Genomic DNA, 26,476 nt, shown 5'->3' on the forward strand with positions numbered 1-26,476 from the left:
CATTTTATTTCCACAGTATCGAAAAACAAAAAAAAACAATATCAAACAGCAGTCACAAGAAACTATTACAACAATGAGAAATAATCGTTTCACAACATAGGTTTGAAGAAATAGATGTATAACAATGTTGACACTGCGGAGGGATCCATTTAAGAAGCAAAGCTTGCAGGCAATGGTCCCTTATGACATGCATATGCATGAACTGGAGTTGATGAGTGCTTTGGCATTATCACGACTTCATCAACACCTCCAGTTTCAAGAGCAGCCAAACTGCTAACATACGACGCCCTGCACTCAGAATGCATTTTTAGTTTATTTATTATGTTGTTAATTTATTTTGAGAAAGTAGAATTAGCTGTTGCAAACAACTTCTCAACCAAATGGACCGAGAGCGAGTATAAATGCAAAAAATAGTTAATGGCCTGACGTTTCGACCCTAGCAGAGTCTTTCTCGAAGGCTAAAAGACTCTGCTAGGGTCGAAACGTCAGGCCATTAACTTTTTTTTGCGTTAATTTATTTTATAATACTTGTTTAAAAAATATTTGTAGGGAGGGTATAACATAAGTGACAGACATACGACGTTAGAACTTCCATGTAGCATCAGATTTGTATAATTCATAAAACTATAAAGAGCTAAGGAAAACGAAATCAGGCGTTAGGTTTCTTCTCATTAGCGCTCTGCAAAAAAATATATATATATATATTCTCACACACTTCCAAGGTCTGTTGTTGGTTAGTTATCTGTCGGGCAATTCCTGTTTAAAAGGGGTTGTTATCATTTCCTTTTTGAAGCACTAAAGCATCATAACAATCGGGAGCCTAGCAATAGCATTCTCCCGAAGACGAGCAGAGTATACTGTTCGAAACTTTGAGACAAAACCTGCTCTTCATAGCCAACACTTCCGGCCACAACAAAAATTTTTACACGGTTTAACCCGCAAGTTTACTTTTTTATTTATAGTTTCCGCCTATAAAAAGAGATATCTTACATTATGTCATATGACAAAAATGTATTATTTTTGTGTTCTTAGGTCAAGTGGTTATGTCATAGACGAGTTGCAATGTCTCCCAAAAAAGCGAGCCGAGATACCAGGTACGTGGAGTGTGAGAGTCGAGGACCGTATTTTTATTTTATTTTTTTTTTTGCTAAAATTAATTAATTACACAACAAAAGTGTTGACTTAACCCAGGTTTTTATTTTTTATTTTTATTTTTATATATTACATATTATGACTGGGTTTGAGAACGCTGCTCACAATTTCGAAAGACTTTTGTTTTGACTGGCAATAAATCGGAAAGAGCTGGAGGTGGCGTCCATTAATTGAACTGGACACGTTTAAATGTAAAATACCAGTATTCTTACTTGTTGTATTCCAACATATGCATAAAATAACGAACATTATGAACATTTGGGCTCAATTGGTCATCGAAGTTGCAAGAATAACAAAGAAAATGAGAGAAAAATATCACCATTGTTGAACAAAATGTGTTTGCTTCCAGGTAGGTATGAAAGGGCTTCAGCTGAAGTCTTTAATATTTTAGTGAGAAAAGTACCTCTGACTCAATTTCAAAGGGAGTCATTTCTCACAAGGTGCTACACTAACAACAGTTTTCCATTGCTCGTCACCATTTAGTTTTTATGCTAATACATATTTTGAGTAATTACCAAACATATATAGTGCCCGTAGCAGCGGCGTGCGTAGACTTGGATTCATTATGTGCGATGTAGAATGTTACTCTATGTGATGTAGACAATATTGGATATAATTTTAGACAGCTAGACAATCCTAGGGATTGGGCGAGCAAGGCATGCTCAGCAACAAGCATTGTGCTGTGAGATCGATCACGCACGGGAACGACCGAGGACCCCTTTTCCCATGGTCGGTGTCAGGTTTCCAGGTAGGGTATCATGGCTGGGTGGTTAAGAACATCGAATTCAAGTACACTTGCGTACTTGAGAAAGATGCTTTACTATACTGGTCTTTCTTCACCAAGGGGTATAAATGGGTACCTATATACGAGGGTATAAGGTTGATATTGTGTATGAAAAAACCTTCGGAGCGCCACGGCAGCTCAGGGCTGCAGAAGAATGGAGAGCTGAGAAAGATTAGCGCAATGATCCGCACACTACTGGAAAGCGCATTGATACGGTTATTGTAAAAATGAGCTATACAAGGAAATGTTATTGTTATTATTCAGATGACGTTACTAGTTTATCGCCCGCCATGATGGATTACTTTACACGTGTACATGAACACGTCACCCCAGACGTTACTGCTAATATGCAATTACATACATATTATGTAAACGCATGCCTGGGTATAGGCGTGGCAGACATCCTTGCGTTGCCATAGAAATGTGATTCGACTTTCTGAATACAGTATTCGTGGAATCATGTGGAACTGAGTTCTATTGTAAAACGATTGCGCGCGAAACAGTCAGACAGTAACATAGTCAAACGGTCAAACAAAAGGGCAACGACAACCGTGGCCAATCGCTGTATCCAACCGCAGTAATGGATGCTATACAACATTCATTGTTCTTTAGGAACCAGACTATATGCCCTTTCAGCCTCGGTTTGGTTACCATGAATTGAATGGGAAAGAATAAAGATGGTTGCGCCATTATTCACGGGGGGGGGATCAGGCTGTCAAAATGGCGCAGTTGACACGTCGAGTGACGCCAGAACAATTTGGTCAATAAATTGTTTGAAGTTTGAAGTTTTTTCAGAATCACAACAATCATACATGTTATCAATATGGAGACTTTCATTAAAACAATTTGGTACCTACAACATGTTACTGTGCACATTTCTGATGTCATTGTCGCACATAATTACAGCTGAACATGTGTCTAGGTTAAGAGCTCGGTGCGTTCGTTTTTGTGCATTTAAAGTCACTGGACACTATCGGCAATTACTCAAAATAAATGTCAGCATTAAAACTTACTTGGTAACAAGCAATGGAGAGCTATTGATAGTTATGAACACATTGTGAGAAACGGCTCCCTCTGAAGTTACGTGGGTTTTGAGAAAGAGGTAATTTCTCACTAAAATATTTAAAAGACTTCAGACCCTAATCTCTTTTTAGGCATCTGATAGCTCACACATCTGTGCAATAAGGGTGTTTTATCTTGCATTATTCTTTTGCAAATTCGATGCCCAATAATGAGCCCGAATTTCCACAGGTTTGTTATTTGGACACTTACCAAACGTGTCCATGTGCCTTTAAGGTTTATAATAGATACATACCAACGTATTACCATGTATAGATGGAGTTAAATCAGAGGTCAAGTTTATATACGCACATCGTACGGCTATTAAAGACATGGACATTATTGGTAATTGCCAAACACCAATCTTCTCACTTGGTGTATCTCAACATATGCATAAAATAACAAACCTGTGAAAATTTGGGCTCAATCGGTCTTCGAAGTTGCGAGATAATAATGGAAGAAAAAACACCCCTGTCACACGAAGTTATGTGCTTTCAGATGCTTGATTTCGAGACCTCAAAATCTAAATCTGAGGTCTCGAAATAAAATTCGTAGAAAATTACTTCTTTCTCAAAAACTATGTTACTTCAGAGGGAGCCTATTCTCACAGTGTTTTATACTACCAACCTCTCCCCATTACTGGTTACCAAGTAAAGTCTTATGCTAATAAATATTTCGAGTAATTACCAATAGTGTCCGCTGCTTTTAACTCTTTAACATCAATAACTTGTCAAGCACTTACCGGTTTAGTTCACAACTGATATGTAGATAACATTGAAGGTTGCCTTCTCAAATTCATTTCATCTGAACTAGTACCTGTAACTATAACATCCTTTCTCTATGCTCATACTGTTCTCGTTTTGAAGAAATAAAAACCCAAGTGCACGGTACTTTAAACCATGGAGGTGTTTAAACACATAGAAATACACTTGCGTACACGTGTGTACGGCTGGGTGTGCGTACGAGTTCGTGTGCGTACGAGATGGTGGTCGCACAAAGTTGACCATCATTGGTGTACGAGTTGACAGGCGTAGGCTACGAGTTGACCAATTATTGATGTACGAGTTAACACTGCGTACGAGTTGGCGTGCGTATGCGAGTTGATCTGCTTTCCTACCAGCACCTCTGAACAAAATTTCCCTGTTAAGTATCGGTTATAATCAGTCAAGCACCAGCGGCCCTGGGACGGGATGTTGCGGGCATCGTCCCCCAGTAATTAAGGTTAAATGGTTTCCACACAAAAAAAGATGTTTTTTGACTATCGTCGCGACAGCACATTATGTGTCGCTTTCTTTTTACCGGGCGTCCTCCTACCCTTAATAATAAATTATCTTTTCCAGTGACTTTAATAGTCTGTTAACTATATATGGCGGCTTTTTGAAAACCTGTTTTTTTTTTGTTTTTTTTTAACGGGTTGTGCTGTCGGTTGAGGTGTTGGTGGTTATAACAAGCACAGGACAACTTTGGTAATGGTGTGTCTCAATACAATAACAAACCTGTGAAAAGTTGGGCTCTTGGTCATCGAAGATGCTAGAAAATACTGATAAGAAAAACCACCCTCATTCCATTATTTGTGTGCCTTCAGATGACTGATAAAGGCTTTATGTCTGAAACCTTTATCAGATTTACATTTTCGGTGAAAAAAAGGTACTCTTTTCATGAAATAAGTTTTTATTGTCATTTATAGAGCTGCTAAACAAAAACATTTGCTTAGCATGAAATTTTTGCCTTGATAAATACAGGATTACCAACCAAATTTCCACGTGATTTTCAGGATAAGCAAACAACAGCTGAATACCAGTAACAAGCAAAATGCAACAAGTGAAATGTGGTTGGTAATCCTGTGTTAATGCAAGGAAGAAATTTCATGGTGAGCAAATTTTTGTGCTTAGCAGCTCTATGAAATTGCGCCCAGAACCACTCAAAACCGATCAGTTTACGGTTTTCTTCTCTGAGACTGCAGACTGTGTCGTGACAAGGTCACCGTGACAAGGTCACGCCGGGCAAATTACGATTGACCCAGGCCCAGGCAGTTATTAGTAAACCCCTGAAGACGAGTTGGGTATACTGTTTGAAACGTCGATACCACACCGGCTCTTCTCAGAGCAAACACTCACACTAAAGAGATTTACACATGGTTGTACCCGCAAGTTTACTATTTATTTATAGTTTCTTCCTGTTTTCCGCACCATGCAAAGCTTCAAACAATTATGTTATTAAAGGCAGTGGACACTATTGGTAACTACTCAAAATAATATTAGCATAAACCCTAAATTTGTAAGTATTAATAGGGAGAGGTTGATAGTATAAAACCTTGTGAAAAACGGCTCCATCTGAAGTGATGTAGTTTTCGATAAAGAAGTAATTTTCCACGAATTTGATTTCGAGACCTCAAGTTAATTTCACTAAGAGCTTAGATTAATCTTCACTGTAAATTAGTCGCTGTTGCTAAGCAAATCGTGATGTCACAATACAACTCACTTTGGTATAAGTGACAATTTGTCTTGCGTTGAATGTTATTGCTTTGTGAATGGCCCTCGGCTGCTTCCAAAAGGGTCGTGGGTTGTCGTGGCCGATTGGATAAGAGCACTGGACTCAAGCTCTGGTGCTTCTGTTCAGCATAGTGTGGGTTCGAATCCCGATCGTGACACTTGTGACTTTGAGCAAGACACTTAACCATAATTGCTTCTCACCACTCGGGGGTTAATCTGAGCTCAGAGATGGTTCTTGTGAATGTGATTGGTTTGGCTTTATTGCAGAGCAAATTTGTTCACAGGCTGTGTTTATACTCCCAGGGAATTGAGATGGTTTAAACAGCTACCTGAGCGGAATGTTTTTAATGGAAATTGTATTTTAACTTGTTTATAATGCACTTGTTTACCACTTTAATATGATTTTGATATGTGTACACATCTGAATGTTTCGTAATTATCGACTAAAAACACTTCTGCCGTTGACTTCGCGCGTCAAAGGACAATGCCGCTGACGTCATTTGTGGGAGTTTGCTTTGTTTTAACCTCCGTGCTGCAACAAAGCGGCTTTACAAATTGGAGCTCCCAACTATGAAGTTTTAAGAGTGATTACGTAACGGAACTTTTCGCAAATCATATTGACAAGCGCTGAACAAGGGTATTGGAAATGATTATTTTTTTTACACAATTAAAATCTATTTATAATCATATGACTCGATTTCCTTGGTTATTGAAAACATTTTAAATGAAATTCAGCAAAGTTCACGACTTGACATTTTCGTTCAAGCAGTGAATTTAATGGCCCAGTGACCAAAGGGTGGTGATATTGGAGAGCTTTGAGACGCCCTTCGGACGAGTAAAGCGCAATATAACAAACCGACTATTATAAAGTGCTTCCTCAACTAATACTAGCAATGGGTGCGTTCGATTATAGCTTCCCTGGGTCTACCCCACGGGCTCACTCGGGTGAGCCCCTGACACGAGCTTAACAAACGATCACTCACCGTACCCGAAGTGACTTTATGCACCTGGGGCCAGCCCCCAAGTGACCCACTCCACAAGCAGGGCACTGGGGGCTGACCCAGGTGAGCCCCTGAAATGACGTCAAAGCTATTCGAACGCACCACCGGGGCAGACCGGGGTGTGATTTTTTCCCCAAACGACATTTCAATACTTTTTCCCTGCCGCTGTGATTGGCTCTTTCCATCAAATTACGTCATAATGAAATTGGCATGTCAAATCATCGCAATGTCGTTTTGGGAAAAGAAATTAGCGACCGGGGTCGACCCAGGGAAGCTAAACGAACGCACCTAGTATTTACACGGCCCATTTATACGCGCCAATAAACATCACTTAACCTTGTTCGATCACTAACTTGTCAAAACAGATATAGAGTTAGATAATGCATCAACTCTGGTTTGTTTGCGAATGTCTGTAATTCGGTGAAAAGTTATAAACTGTGTTATTCTGGATTTGGCCGCTGTTCTGAATCACTTGCCTGATGAATTATTATGGTACGAATTCATATTAATGTTTTTCTTCTAAAGACCGAATTTATACCATTTTGTAGACAATGTTAGCCTTTTTTTCCTTCTTTTTCGTTTGATTGTTTTAGTCCTATATAAAGGTAGATACTACCATTCAATAAAACTAACCAGTGAAATATTCTTCTTTTCAAGGTGGTAGCGTTTTGGGGATAATTGCCGAAAGACTGAAGCGGTTTTTCCCCACATAGGAAGACTAGTCCCTAATTTGAACGCACGTGTCGTGCAGAAATGCTTCTCATATTGATGTGTTAAAAATGTTACCGTTTTCAAAAGACAACTTACAGACAGACGGATTTGTGGGTCACACTTCTTTGATCAAAATCAGTTTGTGCAGCCACTATTCTGATGAAATACTTAGAAAATCACATAAACCGGTAACAAATTTGCACACAATTACGTTTTGGCACCCTTTTTTTGTTAATATAATGAGGCCACCTCCAGATGTTGCAACTCCCCCTTATAATAAATCGATAACAATCTTTTGAAAGTGTTTTTAAAACAAAACTTGTTAAACAACAATAACATTATCAATTTGACAAAGTTTAATTTAAAAACTCCAGCAAACAACAGTTATTTTTCTACGTTGCAAAAAAGATAGTCAATGCTTGAAATTCACAAAAAACTTATGAAGCATTAATTAAATGTTGTTGATTGAGTGCTTTGCGTAGCTTAAAGCCATTGGACACTTTCGGTAAACGGTATTGTCCAAGGCCCACACTTCGTGTATCACAACTTCTATATCAAATAACAAACCTGTGAAAATTGAGACTCAATCGGTCATCGGAGTCGGGAGAAAATAACGGGAAACCCCACCCTCGTATCCGCGCGTTTCGCCGTGTCAAGGCATGTGTTTAAAATAAATCCGTAATTCTCGCTAACGAGAATTGATATTGTTTTACTGTTTTCTCAAAAAGTAAAGCATTTCATGGAATAATATTTCAAGAGAAGTCTTTCACCACTACCTTCTGTAAACCCTGTAAGTTATTTGTAAATCTGTGAACTTGTATTTTTTTTGTACCAAAATGGTCCAATGGCTTTAAATAAAGAGGGATTTCAACATAAGGGCATTTACTGCCGTTCATCCGACATGGCCGATTTGTAAATAAAATTTCGATCTATTACTTTTAGTTTAAGTTTGATTGACAGAGAAATAATGCAGACAACTTAGACTATAAACGTGCTGGTCTATACCCGTTTTCAACCAAAGTGCTTTTTAGGGAGTCCTGGAAATTCAAGGAATTGTGAAATTAGGATTTATGGTATTAAAGGTACTGGACACCTTTTGGTAAATGCCAAAGACTAGTATTGTTTTGTCACTTGGTGTACCCAACATGTAAACAAAAAGTACAATATTAAGGTCTAATTTGGACTCACTTGGTCATTGAAATTGCATCAAACAAATGTCTTTTTCTGACCCGTTATTTTAACGGATTCACAGTAATTACGGATTCCCCTTCCATAAAAAAAATTAAAAAATAAATAAATAAAAACGTTATTACGGATTCACAATCCGTGAAAACCGTACGGACTCACAACCCGTTCAACGGATTCACAATCCGCATTAGCGGATTTGAAATTTATCTGTTGGTGGTGCTAAATGACTCTCGTACAAATCTCTCAAAGATACAAAAACCCGTTCTCTTTGTTTCACTGATACGCGCCTTGCTAAATTTATGTGGTGTTTGAAGTCTTGCATTGTGCGAGTAATAAGAATGAATTATATATAATTGTAAACTTGCGGGTACAACACTGTAATATATCTCTTTTGATGGGGTGTTGGCTCTCAAAAGAGCCGGTTTGGTCTCGACGTTTCGAACGGGAGACAAGTTTTCTCCTGAAGACGAACAGTACTACTGGTCGAAACGTCGAGACCAACACTAAATCAAAAGAAACGTATTGCATGGTTGTATCCGCAAATTTACAAATGTTTATAGTTTATTCTTCACATTATTGTGTTCATTAAAAACTTAAAGGCAGTGGACACTATTGGTAATTACTCAATTTTTGTTTAGCATAAAAACTTTCTTGGTGACGAGTAATGGAGAGAGGTTAATGGTATAAAACATTGTGAGAAACAGCTCCCTCTGAAGTGTAAGAGTTTTCGAGAAAGAAGACATTTTCCACGAATTTGATTTCGAGACCTCAGATTTAGAACTTGACGTCTCGACTTCTTGTGACAAGGGTGATTTTTTTTTTCATTATTATCTCGCAAATTCGATGACTGACTGAGCTCAATTTTCACGATTTGTTATCTTATGGATATGTTGAGATACAGCAACTGTGAATGCTAGTCTTTGACAATTTCCAATAGTGTCCACTGCCTTTAAAGATGATGTATAATAACGCGATAGTTTGTTTTTTATTTTACAACCAAATCGTAATAAGCATAAGCCTTTATTTCCTGCTCTGCTGTAAAGCATCAAGAAACAAGATCATCAAAAGATCCCCGGAAGGATTGTTCACATGCCCAAAACAGTTAAGATAGGTTTCCATTATAATACTACGTAACTAGATTACCATTCTTGGCGCATAATTAAATTTTTCCATTCTATACTAATGCATGGAACAAAGACTTGTTCTTAATTTAATTGTTGTGCTCAATGGGGAGGATCAACAATCATGAAAACGTCTGACCTGAATCTATTACGTTTTTATTCCCATGAGATGTAAAGTCGGCCTGCAAAAAGTACCTCATCGAGACAAAAAAAAAAACCCAGACATTTTCTGTTAATATTGTTTAACTTTCTTATGCTTATTTCTGCTTTTGTTTTGCTTGATTTGTTTATAATTTGTTCATTGTATTTTGTGCGGTTGCCCTGGTTAACTATAGTCTCCAATGACACCAGCACCATATCGCTTAGAAACGTAGTAGTAATATTAAGTGCGGTATAAATATATATTATTATTTTCTTATTTTAGTACAGCAACATTGTGGGCTTTTCCCAGGTGTTGTCTTTGATTCTTTTTATTTAACCTTTACTGTTAAAACATTGTGGGGTGCACCACACAATGTTAATAATTATTTCTTGTCTTTTTTAATTAAACAAACCTCCCCACAATTAAGCTCTCGTTTCACAGTGTTTTGCATAACTATTGGCTGTATTGCGATTTTACTGCTTTATACCCGCATTATTATAAAGTACAGTACGCACAATGGACTCTTGCCAAAATCTAAAATAATTCTACATGTATTTTTGGGTTTCGTCAAGGTTGGTCGACTCACTGTGTTGTTGACACCTCATTGCAATGTTATGGTTTTCGTGTGACATCAGAGGTCACATCGTCTATAGTTATATCTACATTTATATGGATAAAAAAATCGAACGGTTCAATAAAACCAGAGGTAGGCATATACGTTCCCCTTAGACACTGGAAACTATGTAGTAACTACTAAAAAAACAAATCATTGCGAACATAAGACTTACTTGGAACTGAGCAATGAAGCTGTGCTGTTGATAGTATAAAAGATTATGAGAAACCTGTCCCTCGTAACGTTAACGTTTTTGAAGAGGTAATTTCTCACTAAAATAATAAAAGAAGCCTTTATTATGCATTTGAGCGCACATAAAGTAATGCAACAAGGGTGTTGTTTCTTTCATTGTTTTCTTGCAACTTAAATGACCAATAATTTATTCAAAATGTTCACAGATTTGTTATTTAAGAGTCAGTTCAGGTAAAATAATTGACATAGTTGCTCACGGTCAAAAAATGAATTTTTTTTATACTTTGTTGGTGGAAGGGCCTTGGGGTGCAAGTAAACAAAATTGCATTTTCAATTCTATATATAGCCCGTTGCCATGGTTACGGCTCATTTTGTTTTTTGGCCATTTTAGGCCGATTTTGGGGTCTGAAAAACTGGTTTTTAGCTCATATTTACAACTACACCCAACCAAAATGCAACATTATTTCAAAAAACCTTTTATATCACTACAAAGTATCATCCTTGGCCTTCCTTGAGAAAAAAAAATATTGCTTTAAATAACACCCTTGTGCTATTTTTGCATTATGCATTACAGTATGTTTTTAGAACTTGCAAAATCAACATGTTTACCCTATTTTTGGACCCCAAAATGTCAACTTGCCAGGGGTCTCAGAAAATTTCCCTTTCGGCTGTGATTAGGGCCAACAGTGGTCTTTCAATATCTGGTGTCAAAAACTTGGGCAATTGTATCCTGTTGTGACAGTACTGCCTCAAAACTAGACTTTTTTCCCAAAAACATGAAAAATGCCTTCTTAAGGGTCTTTTCACATAATATCGAAATACGTGTCCACGGTAAAAAAAAAAATAATATTTTTCATTTTTGTGTAAATGGTAGGATGGTAGGGACTTGGGGTCCAAATAAACAACATTTACATTTCAAATCATAATATAACACGTTGCCATGGTAACAGTTCATGTGTGTTTAGGCCACTTGAGGCTGATCTTAGGGTATGACAAACTGTTTTTTTAGTTAATATTTACAACTCCACCCCACCAAAAACCAAAATTATTTCATAAAACCTTTTACATCACTACAAAGTATCATCCTTGGATTTACTTGAGACAAAAAAATATTGCTATAAATTTCCCCCTTGTGCTATTTTTAGAACGTGCATAAGAGTATGTTTTTAGAACTTGCAAAATCAACATTTTTACCATATTTTTTGCCCTCAAAATTTCATTTTTTTCAGGGGTCTCAGAATATTTTCCTTTCGGTTTTGATCAGGGCCAAAATTTGTCTTTTTTATTTCTGGTAAGAAAAACTTGGCAAGTGTATCCTGATGTTAACAGTACTGTCTCAAAAACAGACTTTTTCCCTCAAACAGAAAAATGCATTTTGAATTGTTTTTTCTTCATATTGAATTTCTAACATTAAAAAGTAATAATTCTATCAATCTTGCAGCTTTTCCTTAGCACTTAGTGGATTACCCAACATTGATCAGGAACTGTTGATGACCTTAATTTTACAATTTGCCCGGCCCAGCCCCAATCATATTTCTTGACATTGCATAATACAATGTTTTGTGAATAGCACCTCTTTTTGTGAAAGTGTTCCCTTTCGGTTGTTATTGGTATTTTCATGTCTTCTGGGCAGAAACACTGTGTTTATTGTATCCTGTTGTGACTGATCATGCCTTAAGTATAGTAATTTTTCCAAAAACAATGCATGCTTGTTAAAAATCTGGCACTGTTTCCATGCCCTTTGAGTAATGAATACAAAGTTTTTATTTAAACATAATGGTATCCAACCAAACCATAACCAATGCTTTGCCACTGAGAGTTCTTGATTTGGCTACTTTACCTATTGCACAGGTATGATTCCCATTGCAAGTAGAGTGCGATGAGCATTCTTTACAAGTTGTCTTTAATACAGGGCCTACTCTCCTTGGTCCCTGCCTGCTACCAAATGTAAAACTTTTCTTAGAGATAGAGATCATAAACAATGTAGTTTCTGTGCTTGCGGCAGATGGTTTGGAGCATCCAATCATGTCCAACACAAACGTGGGAAATTAAAAAGCCCGCTTAAAAGTGTTGGAAAAGTTTGCCAAGATCTTATTAAAAACAATGATACTAACGATTTGCAAGATGAGCGTAAGAGATTATTTAAAAGAAACACGTTGCCTGGGATCGGTTAAGTTGGTCTTTGAAATGCGTTTGTAACGGTTTGTTTTAAAATGCATGGTTAGAAAGATGTTTTGAGTGATACTTGTGTGGATCATTATATTCTACTTTTAAAATATCTTTCTAATCATATGCATTTTTTAATAAACGTTTACAAACGCTTTTCAAATACCAACTCAACCGATCCAAGGCAACGTGTTCCTTTAATGAAACAACATTGAAAGAAGTTGTAAAAACTTGCACCTGCTGAACATAAATAAGTAAGATGCATTTGCAGTGACAAAAGTCTATTCAGGCTAGTTTGATATTTTTTCCATTCACTATCTTACTAATTCATAATTATTATATATGTCTCTGAGAACGATCAACAAAAAACATTGAATTGTTTATCACGTTAAATAAACCAACTCTTTTATTGTTTGCAACAGTACAATTGAAAGGAACCCCACCATAGATGGGAGAACTGCTTACAGAAGGCCAAAGCAGGTGAATGGCCATTTAGCCCTTTAGTCCCTACACCGCCCGAGTTTGCTGAAATCCAATTTCTCAAGAGTCTTGCAGTAAATTACTGGAATCATAGTTCAAATTTTAAAAGATAGCCATGTCTTAATGTGTATGCACAATTTTTTACCCTTTCGGTAATATTTGTATAAAAGTTCTCATGGGAACAATAAATGCCTCTCGTTAAACGGCTACGGTATTTTTTTATGGCGAATAAAAGAACACAATAGCTTTTCAAGGCTTTTTTCTGGCTCATGCTCATACTGATTAAATGCGAAGGCGCTAATTTTTGACAATATCATAAATGATGAACAGTTTCCTGTTTACTAATGAGCGTTTTATTTTTCGTAAGAGCTAAATTATGTCATCATCATTAGCTTCGACAAGTCAACTGTGAAGGGAGAATTAATAACGATCTATAACAACTAGATATGTTAACAAATGCGTAGACCTACTAATGACTATCGAGTTTTCTTTTGATGTTCCTTTTTTTCTACAAACACAAGCTAGCGAGGTTTCCTCGTACCGCATACAGTGTATCGCTATATAATGCGGCTGGGCGGTACAGCGGCTAAATGGTTAGATACTTTGGATACAGTACTTGCTCACTTTTAGAGCCTCTTTGTTCTGATTGGGATGAAAATGTTTAGTTTGGTAGCGGGCAGGGGACCAAGAAGACTGTTATAAGGCCATGTAAAGACAAGAACAGTAAACCTTGCTCATCGCACTACTTCTCTTCTTGCAATGTGAATCATACCTGTACAACTAGGTAAAGTAGTTATGACAAAACAAGAACTCAGTGGCTTAAAGAGCATGGAAACAGTGTCATATGCTTTTAACAAGCTTGTCGTTTTTGTTTTTTATCAATTCAAACTAAAAGATAACTTCAAAATGCATTTTTATTGTTTTTGGAAAAATTACCATTTTTGAGGCAGAAGTGTCACAACAGGATACAATAAACCAAAGTGTTTCTCCCCAGTAGACATGCAAATTATAATGATTGATAGCCCAATCAAAACAAAAAGGGAAATATTCCGAGAACCAATAAAACATTAAAGACAGTACAAACTTTCTTAATGTGCAAGGGGAATTAAAAAATGTGACTTTTAAAAAAGAGGCGCTGTTCACAAAACTGTTATTTTATTTTATGCAATGTCAAGAAACATGATTGGGCCAGGGCCGGAGTGGGGCAAATTATAAGATTTAGGTCATCAACAAGTCCTGATCCATGTTTGGTAATGCACTAAACCTACAAAGTGCTTATAAAAAGCTGCCAGATTGATGGAATTATAGCTAACTTCTTCATGTTATAAATTCAAAATGAAGCAAATATTTCAAAATGCATTTCTCTATGTTTTCGGGGAAAAGGGTCTATTTTTGAGACAGTTCTGTTACATCAGGATACAATTGCCCGAGTTTTTCTTACCAGAAATAAAAAGACAAATTATGGCCCTGATCAAAACCGAAAGGAAAATATTCTGAGACCCCTGAAAAAATGGAATTTTGAGGGCAAAAAATATGGTAAAAATGTTGATTTTGCAAGCTCTAAAAACATACTGTAATGCACGTTCTTAAAATAGCACAAGGGTGAAATTTATAGCAACATTTTTTTGTCTCAAGTAAAGCCAAGGATGATACTTTGTAGTGATGTAAAAGGTTTTATGAAATACTTTTGTTTTTTGGTGGGGTGGAGTTGTAAATATTAACTTAAAAAAACAGTTTGTCATTCCCCAATATCGGCCCAAAGTGGCCTAAACACAAATGAACTGTTACCATGGCAACGTGTTATATTATGATTTGAAATGTTAATGTTGTTTATTTGCACCCCAAGTCCCTACCATCCACAAAGTATAAAAAAAAATATTCCTTTTCTTTTACCATGGACACGTATGTCGATATTATGTGAAAAGACCCTTAAGAAGGCATTTTTCATGTTTTGGGGAAAAAAGTCTAGTTTTGAGGCAGTACTGGCCCAACAGGATTCAATTGCCCAAGTTTTTGACACCAGATATGGAAAGACCAATGTTGGTCCTAATCACAGACGAAAGGAAAATTTTCTGAGACCCCTGGCAAGTTGACATTTTGGGGTCCAAAAATAGGGTAAAAATGTCGATTTTGCAAGTTCTAAAAACATACTGTAATGCATGATGCAAAAATAGCACAAGGGTGATATTTAAAGCAATAATTTTTTTTCTCAAGGAAGGCCAAGGATGATACTTTGTAGTGATATAAAAGGTTTTTTGAATTAATATTGCATTTTGGTGGGGTGGAGTAGCCTTGATCAAGGCGCTACAGCCAGCTGCGATCTGCAAAATCCCAGTCCCCATCACTGAATTCCGCCAGCGCACCCCCATGCATAACCCAGTGCATATACGTGTACAGCGTATGTACACATACGTACTATGTACACATACGTACTATGTACATGTACCATCAGTATACGGTACACTTACGGTACATGGGTCTTCCCAAGTAGCGCCTTGATGGTTTTGTATCTGCCAAAATTTAGGGCGGAGCTCATTATGCTAATGTTTACTAACAACCCGTTCTCATTGGTTGTTGGTTGACCTATAAACTCTCGCTGCGATGTCAATCACAACGTTGTTCTGCAAGCACTCGCACACATGTGCTCGTCGACGTATTGTAAACAAGCAGTGGCTGTAGTATAGTTGCAATAATGGCGGCGGGCAAGGGAGAAATCCCTACTAGTAAAACAAAACTGTAAGTCGCTGGAAATCAATGGTGTATAATTTGCAACACAACTACAGAAACTTTCAACAAAATGTAACAGCCGCGTTTAATGCATCAATCATGGGTTTAGAAATAGAAGGAAGGAAATTAGACCATGTGAAATGTGTTTGAGAAAGGTTAAAAAAGTATCCAGGTGTCATGGGTTTCCGGCAAGATGGCTACTTGGTAAGAATTCTTAGGTGTTGGGCATATGACAGTACAACACACCCCATCCCCTTGAAGTAAAAACACAGACCAGATGAGATATGAAACCCAGCTGTTTATTTTGTCTTAATGTAGAAATATATTATTCATTACGTTTCTCGCGGTAAATCAAAGTTGGGGATCGAAAATATGTGTTGTCGACAGACGGTAGAAGATGGCGTGTGGCTGAACAACAACTAAATAAAGTTCTATTTCATAAACTAACTCTTGCCATACTACTAGTACTACACTACAACGTTACACTTATATAGTACAGCCGCTTCCAATTCAGGGACAAATCTACCAGCTACGTTGTAATTATAGTCCTCGTGTTATAATGAAACGCAAGACAACGGAAGTTGTTCGAAGTTGTTCCACACCATTACCGACCGGGCGAGTCATGTCCGGCTCACCCGTCCGGCAGCGCATTCAGACCCCTTACAATCATAGCTAATATACACCACGCTCCCGACACTGCTATAAAAAGCACGTAGTACACTACATGTACATATACAGCTAGCGTTCAGCGTACACACACATGGATGTGGCATGATTGCTAGCAGTAATACGTCATTCTCAATCGCGCCTGTGGTTGGCCAATGTTTAGAATGACACGCCCACATCATGAATACCCGTTTATCGGAATTCCGATAAAGCTTTACAAACCCATCAAGGCTGTTGTTTGAGCCACGTGTATGAGGTTGAAAATACAAAGACACGACCGTTCTCACGACTACGCTGTACTGTTCTCGCTGTACAATGTATGGTAATGTACATTTGTGAATGTACTGCATGCGTGTGCCGCGAACCGGGCCGGGGAACAGTACGTCAACAGCCTTGATCAAGGCTAGAGGTGGAGTTGTAAATATGAGCTAAAAACCAGTTTTTCAGACCCCAAAATCGACCTAAAATGGCAAAAAAATTAAAATGAGCCGTAACCATGGCAACGGGCTATATATAGAATTGAAAATGCAATTTTGTTGACTTGCACCCCAAGGCCCTTCCACCCACAAAGTATAAAAAAAAATCATTTTTTGACCGTGAGCAAGTATGTCAACTATTTACCTGAACTGACTCTTAATAATTTCTTTTGAGAACTACGTTACTTCAGAGGGAGCCGTTTCTCGCATGTTTTCTTTTAAACAGCATCCAATTGCTCGTTACAAAGTAAGTTTTTATGCTAGCAGTTATTTTTTTTGAGTAATCACCAAAAAGTGTCACGTGCCTTTAAACAAAATTGATATTCCGATTGTAAGTTATCATTAATCCGGCCTTCTATGACTGCTATCTTATCGCTGCAGACGACAAAGAGTTTGCCATTGAAACGTCGATACCCGTCTTCCGGTATTTGTCTTCAGACTTCCTCAAAGGTATAATGTACTAACGCAACGAGACGGGCGTATGTCATTACGAGAGAACCATGTTTTCCCTATAAATAGTGCCTTTATTTATTTGCTGGTTGTTCCGTTTCTTGTGAAGGGCAGTGGTATCCATGTGTAAGAGCGCTCTATATAAATGCCTGTTATTTTTGTTTTGTTTTTAGAGATAAATTTAAATCTCAGCCCAGCAGTGCGAAGAGTCAGTATTATTGATTTGTGTATGCCACTAGCAGTCAAATTATACAATGTTCATTTTGAACTTAAATGTCTCTTTCATCCACCAGACGATAAATCGTTGTTATGTTGTCAAAGTTGGCTCAGTTGATTCGACTATCTTTAACTCATGTAACATAACCATGCTTACGTTCTGCTGTATACTATGGGTGGTTAGTTTTTTATTTAGCCGTTTTTAGGCTGAGTAGATCATGGCCCTATTTCACAGAGCTGTTTAAATTTTAATATATATTTATTATTTTTTTATAAAACTTTTTTATTACCGTCATTGCACAAATACTTTGAAAATTACATTGGTGCAAAAGGGAAGCCCCAAAATGATACAGAATAGGGTCCGGTTGACCAAGAATCCGAAATAAAATCCCACTGTTAAACCCCTACCCGGGTCAGACTGACCTCAAATGTATCAATTTGGAACCAGGATTTTTTTTTTTGTAGAGCGCGATACAGAGAATGAATGATGTATATTCTAGAACCTTTATAATTTCAAACAAACATCGTTGTTCATTACAGTTTGGGAAGTGCAATAATTTGACCGTGAAGGCAAATGCATAGAGACCTTTTTAAATTTTACGAAGAAAACACCATTGGCAGCGACGACAACCAAGATTCGAGTAATTTATTTGTTGTAAATCATAGAAGAAAACACCAAATCATTACACATTAAAGGCAGTGGACACTATTGGTAATTACTCAAAATGATTATTAGCATAAAACCTTTCTTGGTGACGAGTAATGGGGAGAGGTTGATGGTATAAAACATTGTGAGAAACGGCTCCCTCTGAAGTGCCATAGTTTTCGAGAAAGAAGTAAATTTCCACGAATTTGATTTCAAGACCTCATTTAGATTTAGAGCTGGAGGTCTCGAAATCAACCATCTAACGCACACAACTTCGTGTGACGAGGTTGTTTTTTTCTTTCATTATTATCTCGCAAGTTCGTTGACCGATTGAGCTAAAATTTTCACAGATTTATTATTTTATGCATATTATGTTGAGATACAACAACTGTGAAGGCTAGTCTTTGACAATTACCAATAGTGTCCACTGCCTTTAATAAACAAACGGAAAGAGAATTATAAAGCTATACAAACAACAAGAGTATGATAAAACACCCTCATTTAAATTTTATTTTGCACTTTTTATAGTTGCGCGTTAAGCTTCAAGTCGCCGATTCAGGATAATTAATTTTGATGATTTATATTTTATTGATGTTTTATAACTGTAAAACTTCGTTTTATAGTGTAAAACTTCACTTCCACGTGGTGTGTTTGAAATGTTGTCATCTATAATACCGGGTTACAAATTCGTGAGTTGTTATTTTGTTGAGAATACAGGGGCATGTACAGATGCATTGTGACTGTTAGCTTACTGCGCACTGCATGTTATCTATTGTCAGTTTGACGATAACTGAGTCTAATGTTTTAATGTTCCTGTCTTTAAATTGTCGAGCTCGCGTATCATAAAAAACATCATAATATAATAGTCTTACCTTATAAGTCGCATGTAAACTACCGCTCTCCCGTCAGTCAAAAAGTGTCAACTCCTAAAAACCCACTTTTAAAGATAATTTTATATCGACGCGAGAGATGCGTTTCCGGCTGTGCGTCAAACATACTATAGTTCTTCCTCTCAAACTATTAGAGTATTGGACGATGCGTGTGATACATCATAAATTATTGGTTCCTATACCGTTTGCACGTGCTCATTATTTACCAACGTAGACAGTTTTTTTTCCAACGTGGACATGTGTCATGAATGCTAGCTAGCGGAACCAATGGGCAATGTCCACGCTGTCAGTGCAGGCAGAGTTAAATAGACATCAAATTCAATAATGATCATCACAGTGTGCTCGCAGACGGCGCGCTTAAAATTGGTCCGAGATTGTGTCACTACAATCATATGAGGATGTATATTAAAATAATAACACTCATCGATTTTAACGGTGGTTAAGATTAAGAAAATAAATTCGCGAGCTTTAATTTTGTCTAGTCCTTCATTGACCAGCCTTTTTTGTTAGTTGATAACCTTCTTTAAAAACTTCACATAATTGTAAAAACTGGTTTGAGACGTGATATAAAATTTAGGTTGCAAAATTTAAAAACGGCTAAAATACATTTGCATTTTAATAGGACATTAGCACAAAAAACCATCACGTGCACGCGTTAAAATTTAAAAAACGGCTAAAATACATATGCATTTTAATAGGACATTAGCACAAAAAAAACATCACGTGCACGCGTAGACAATAAACGAATTATTATGCAGTTATGCAGACGCGTCGAATAAAAAATTGATGGTTTTATGTATTTTTATTTTCAGTGTGGCTTTTTTTTTTGCAGACTTTGAACAATGAAATACACTGCATGCAATAAAATTGGGTTTAAATGTTTTGTCAGAACTGAATAAGCTCATAATGAACCAAACTCCTCAAAAAACAAATCCAGCGAAGCACCACACTTCCAAAAAGGGGTGTTTAAAATGGAGACCATCGGTCTTGTCCGATGTAAGTACCGAAGAGAGAAGACAAATTTAACACTGTGTGGTTAGTAAAAATAACACCAAATAATCTGTAAAGACAGTTACATTTTTTTAAATTATTGTCTTGTCTTGTCTTGTCTTGTCTTGTCTTTACTGCACAAACCGCCGCCACTGGGCTATAACCGTGCAGACCCTCATGCATGCATGCTCCCTACTTATTGGCGTCAGGGGCTGTTTTAACTTGTGGCGGGAGTGAGTTCCAGATTGGTATAGTTCTTGACACTTTGTGATGTTAATTTTGATTTCTCCACCTGGTAGCTCACATTATGTGTGCAAAAAAAAACACTGTGTCAGTTTTAATTCTTTAGTTTGTTGCAGTGGAGGGCAATGCTTGGAGTAGACTTGTTCACAAGTCGTTAATGGTCTGTCGCGGTGAGATAGTCGAGTCGTGGTGGTGGCGTGATGGTTCAGGTTCCCGCGATCGAATACAGCTCTCGCGAGATCACTGCTCTCACGAAAAACTGCTGGCTGTGGCTGCCGACTACTCCCCTATTAACTGATGCCGTGTCCGAAACGGCGACTTCGGATTCAGGTACGGCTAGATCAGTGCTTCTGCCAGTGTTGAAGAGAAGGCAGACGCGCACGATCTAGCCGTAAGCTGTAGCCAAAGTCGCCGTTTCGACACGGCCTGAGACTGCACAGCGCAAGAACAGGGCCCAATTTCATGGCTCTGCTTAGCGTAAGCACAGAATCGGCGCTTGCGGTAGCAGGGAATTATGTGCTTACGGCAAGCGTATTTCACGGGTTAGCGGCGAATTTTGGCTTCTGCGCGTGCGTACTTCACGTTACTAGGCATTCTACGCTTACAAGGCTAGCGCAGAAATTCGGCGCTTGCACGTAAGCGGGGAATCGCGATCGTAAGCGCAGAATTCGGCGGTAAGCAGAGCCATGAAATTGGGCCCGATAGTCTCGCGGGGCCCAGCGGTCTCTCATACATTTAACGACTTGTCCACAAGACTATGGTTGGAGGCAACGAAATATGTTGCCATGGTCGTGTCCTTGGAACCCATTTAGTATTTCCCAGACACGCACCCTTACCTATAGACGTCATAATGCAGTTTCTCAACAAGACAAAAGGTCGGCTTACGCCTGAGAAGGAAGGCTACAGACTCGCGTACTTTTAGGGACATTGTTGTCTAAGGCTTGGTTCTTCATTAAGCGGAAACGCATAGCTTTTTGTTCTCAAGGGCAGAAGACTTTGCGTGGCAAGTAGAGGCATGGTTTCAAGTCACAATGTAGTCACATTAATTCTTTTCTTGTATTTGTTGGATTTGTGCATTTACAAGCTGTTCTGAGGGGAACTGTTGTATCATTATATCTTAAGAGCGCAGTATTTTATGCATACTTAAAGGCAGTGGACACTATTGGTAATTACTCAAAGTAATTATTAGCATGAAACCTTGGGGAGAGATTGATTGTATAAAACATTGTGAGAAACGACTCCCTCTGAAGTGCCATAGTTTTTGAGAAAGAAGTAATTTTCCACGAATTTGAATTCAAAACCTCAGATTTAGACTTATTTAGGTCTCGAAATCAACCATCTAAACGCACACAACTTCGTGTGACAAGGGTGTTTTTTTTTCTTTCATTATTTTCTCGCAACTTTGACGACAGATTGAGCTCAAATTTTCACAGGTTTGTTATTTTATGCATTGTTGAGAAACACCTAGTGAGAAGACTGGTCTTTGACAATTACCAATAGTGTCCACTGTCTTTAAACCTCTTTCCTCTGATGAAATGCCATCATCTTGATGATAAAGGCCCATAAAGTTTCATAAAGCCTTGGACGGGAAATACTGCTTAGCAAATTTCTTTGCTGAGCACAAATTAATTGTAGTACCAGTCACATAAAACTTTCATAAATTTTGGCTGGTACTCAGATTCAGCTAAGGAGGATTTGTCTGTGCTTAGCATGTTTTTTTCCTGCTTTCAGGAATTTCAAAGAGCTGCGTAATTCAAACGGACTATTTTGCATTTATTATAAACAATGCTGTGCTATGGACAATGTTTATAAGCCCAGCAGGATACAAGTCAAAGAATGCGCATAATTATGACATGCTACTTTGGCTGGTAATCATCTCACAGTAAGCATAATTTTGATGTACTAACTTTCTTTTTGTGCTTATATAGGCACTTGGCACCTTTGGTAATTGTCAACGACCAGTAGTCTCCCTTGTTGTATTCCATCATTATGCGTAAAATAATAAATTTATGGAAACTCTGATTTACAAGAGAATAATGAAAGGATGAGCAGCATCGTTGCATAAATTTGTGTGCTTTCAGCCAGATGCCTTAAAAAAACTTCAGGCCTGCAGTCGATAAATACTTGTCACTTCAGAGGGAGCCGTTGCTCACAATGTTTTATAATATCAACAGCTTTACACTGCTCGTTGCCAAGTAATGTTTTATGCTAACAATTAGTTTAAGTAATTGCCATTAGTGCTTTAACACAGCTATATGACATTGGACCATTGTCTGCTCAGCCTAAAAGCGTTTAATTTAAAAACTAATGCAGCTGTTCAGAAATGCTAATTTATTTTACTGGCTGCATTTAAAATTAAACGGCGCTTTTGCTTTCTAATAGATTAAGGCACTGCACTATTGGTAATTACTCAACATCGTTAGCATAAAGCTTTAGGCAGTGGACACTATTGGTAATTACTAAAAATTAATTCTTAGCATAGAACCTTACTTAGTAACGAGTACTGGGGAGAGGTTGATAGTATAAAACAATGTGAGAAACAGCATATTCTGAAGTGCCGTAGTTTTCGAGAAAGAAGTAATTTTCCACAAATTTGATTTCGAGACCTCAGATTTAGAATTTGAGGTCTCGAAATCAACCATCTGAAAGCACACAACTTCGTGTGACCATGGTGCGACAAGGGTGTTTTTTTCTTTCATTAATATCTCACTTCAACGACCGATTGAGCTCAAATTCGCACAGGTTTGTTATTTTATGCATATGATGAGATACACCAACTGTAAAGACTGGTCTTTGACAATTACGAATAGTGTCCAGTGTCTTTAACGAGCAACGGAGAGCTGTTGTTATTTATATAAAACAATGTGAGAAACGTAATTTCTCACTCATAAGCCAGTACCAGTCACATAAAACTTTCATAAATTTTGGCTGGTACTCAGATTCAGCTAAGGAGGATTTGTCTGTGCTTAGCATGTTTTTTTCCTGCTTTCAGGAATTTCAAAGAGCTGCGTAATTCAAACGGACTATTTTGCATTTATTATAAACAATGCTGTGCTATGGACAATGTATATAAGCCCAGCAGGATACAAGTCAAAGAATGCGCATAATTATGACATGCTACTTTGGCTGGTAATCATCTCACAGTAAGCATAATTTTGATGTACTAACTTTCTTTTTGTGCTTATATAGGCACTTGGCACCTTTGGTAATTGTCAACGACCAGTAGTCTCCCTTGTTGTATTCCATCATTATGCGTAAAATAATAAATTTATGGAAACTCTGATTTACAAGAGAATAATGAAAGGATGAGCAGCATCGTTGCATAAATTTGTGTGCTTTCAGCCAGATGCCTTAAAAAAACTTCAGGCCTGCAGTCGATAAATACTTGTCACTTCAGAGGGAGCCGTTGCTCACAATGTTTTATAATATCAACAGCTTTACACTGCTCGTTGCCAAGTAATGTTTTATGCTAACAATTAGTTTAAGTAATTGCCATTAGTGCTTTAACACAGCTATATGACATTGGACCATTGTCTGCTCAGCCTAAAAGCGTTTAATTTAAAAACTAATGCAGCTGTTCAGAAATGCTAATTTATTTTACTGGCTGCATTTAAAATTAAACGGCGCTTTTGCTTTCTAATAGATTAAGGCACTGCACTATTGGTAATTACTCAACATCGTTAGCATAAAGCTTTAGGCAGTGGACACTATTGGTAATTACTAAAAATTAATTCTTAGCATAGAACCTTACTTAGTAACGAGTACTGGGGAGAGGTTGATAGTATAAAACAATGTGAGAAACAGCATATTCTGAAGTGCCGTAGTTTTCGAGAAAGAAGTAATTTTCCACAAATTTGATTTCGAGACCTCAGATTTAGAATTTGAGGTCTCGAAATCAACCATCTGAAAGCACACAACTTCGTGTGCCCATGGTGCGACAAGGGTGTTTTTTTCTTTCATTAATATCTCACTTCAACGACCGATTGAGCTCAAATTCGCACAGGTTTGTTATTTTATGCATATGATGAGATACACCAACTGTAAAGACTGGTCTTTGACAATTACGAATAGTGTCCAGTGTCTTTAACGAGCAACGGAGAGCTGTTGTTATTTATATAAAACAATGTGAGAAACGTAATTTCTCACTCATAAGCCTGAAGCTTTTGTTGGCATCTGAAAGCGCACTACATTTTTGCAAGAAGGCAGTGGTTTGGTTTTGTAATGCTACTATTCTCTTGCAACTTCGATGAATTGGGCCCAATTAATTACCAGAGATTTGTTTTGTTATGCATGTTTGGATACACTAAGTGAAAATACTGGTCTTTGACAATAATTACAAAAGGTGTAAAATACCTTCAAAGCATACTTGGCAACGTTGATAGTTGACGTGGCACCCATAAGAAGTACATTATGCCCAGTTCACAAAATAAGGCTTGTTTAAATTGGCTGACAAGACTTAAAGGCAGTGGACACTATTGGTAATTACTCAAAATAATTATTGCCATAAAACCTTACTTAGTAATGATTAATGAAGAGCTGTTGATATTAAAAAACATTGTGAGAAACGGCTCCCTCTGATGTGAAGTAGTTTTCGAGCAAGAAGTCATTTTTATCGAATTTGATTTCGAGCCCTCAAAATTAGATTCTGAGGTCTCAAAATAAAGCATCTGAAAGACACAGCTTTGTGTGGCAAGGGTTTTCTTTCATAGTTATCTCGCAACTTCGATGATCAACATGGGCTCAAATTCCACAGGTTTGTTATTTTTATGCATATGTTAAGATACACCAAGTGAGAAGACTGATCTTTGACAAATATTACCAAATAGTGTCTTTAATTAATGGCATTGTACACAAATTTCCTAAAATGATTGACGCATAAACTTTTAGTTGATAACTAAAGAGCTGTTGAAATAACACATTGTAAAAAACAGCTCCCTCTGAAAAAACGTATTTTTTGAGAAAGAGGTTATTTCTCAGTCAACTTATAAAATACTTCATGTATGAACCCTTTTTTAGCACACACTGTGCAACAATAGTGTTTGTTCTTATCGTTTCATTATTCTCTTGTAACTTCGATGAAGACTGAGCCCAACTGTTCATTTCTTTGACAATTACCAAACGTGAACAGTGCATTTAAACCAACGAACACAGAAGGCGAAATGGTATTTTCTTATTGAATTGAGTCAAATCGAAGAGGGCCTGCGCCTCCATCCACGGGTTGAATGATGGAATTATTATTGAACATGTGTAACACACAGAGGGCGCTATCATTACCGTCAATACCAGAGCTGTGCATTGAGAGAGTTGCGCCATTGAGGGACCAGTTTTCTTTGGCCACGTGGTTGCTGGGAAGCCATGTTGTCTCCGAAAGCAGCACAACCCATTGAGAATTGAGCAGACTAGTCTGGCACTAGTCTGCCCATGGGGTTTTGCTGCATCGATATAGTCTGCCCATCGGGTTGTACTGCATTTGGAGACAAAATGGCGTCCAGCACGAGCAACCACGTGACTAAAAGACAACCGGTCCCTAGGTCGCAACTCATACACAGCTCCGGTCTATAACCTTACTCGTTGCGCAAGCGCTAACCGTTTAATGAAGTGCATGCTTGTCTAGCTAGCGATAAAACTTTGCACATTATTCCGTTCGAGAATGATCATTGAATGTTCTGGTGATTTACTGCACAATCTACATTTAACGGGAGGTGGACGTGCAGTTTGACTAAGCAGCCAGATTTACATTAAGTGGGCGCCCCGGATGACGTTACCCATGTACATAGCTTTGAAGTTAACCCCCTAAAAAACATTAGACTAATGGTTGTTGCTTGGCGAATATGTTGTGGTAATTTGTTGTTCCTGGGTAATGGTGTGTGGGGGCCTTGTCACACCATGTTCACACGAAGCAACTTCTACAGGCAGTTTGGTAGCAAATTATTTTGTCAAACGCTGCTTACGATCCCAAAGAAAAATGTGTGAACTTTCAGATGAGAGTGCCTTTTTTCCTGGTAATTGCTAGTCTTGGTTCAAGCATTGTGTGTATATCACGCTGTCACCATCTTGGTCATGCTCCCTGT

The 26,476-nt window shown here is 37.7% G+C and overlaps 1 protein-coding gene across 2 annotated transcripts in view; it reads right to left on the reverse strand.

Moving 5' to 3' along the window:
• The window catches only part of LOC139942203 (uncharacterized), a 33,548-nt gene extending 14,320 nt beyond the window's left edge, over positions 1-19,228 (reverse strand). The window contains exon 1 of one of the 2 annotated variants that reach the window (XM_071938977.1): positions 19,155-19,228. The gene's annotated coding sequence lies outside the window, so the exon portion shown is untranslated. Of the gene's footprint in view, positions 1-3,737; positions 3,861-19,154 lie in introns of those variants that run through there. The other variant, XM_071938976.1, reaches the window with a different exon arrangement.
• Between the last annotated feature and the right edge of the window lie 7,248 nt (positions 19,229-26,476).

This window comes from Asterias amurensis, chromosome 9, assembly GCF_032118995.1.
Source record: "Asterias amurensis chromosome 9, ASM3211899v1".
Lineage (NCBI taxonomy): Eukaryota > Metazoa > Echinodermata > Asteroidea > Forcipulatida > Asteriidae > Asterias > Asterias amurensis.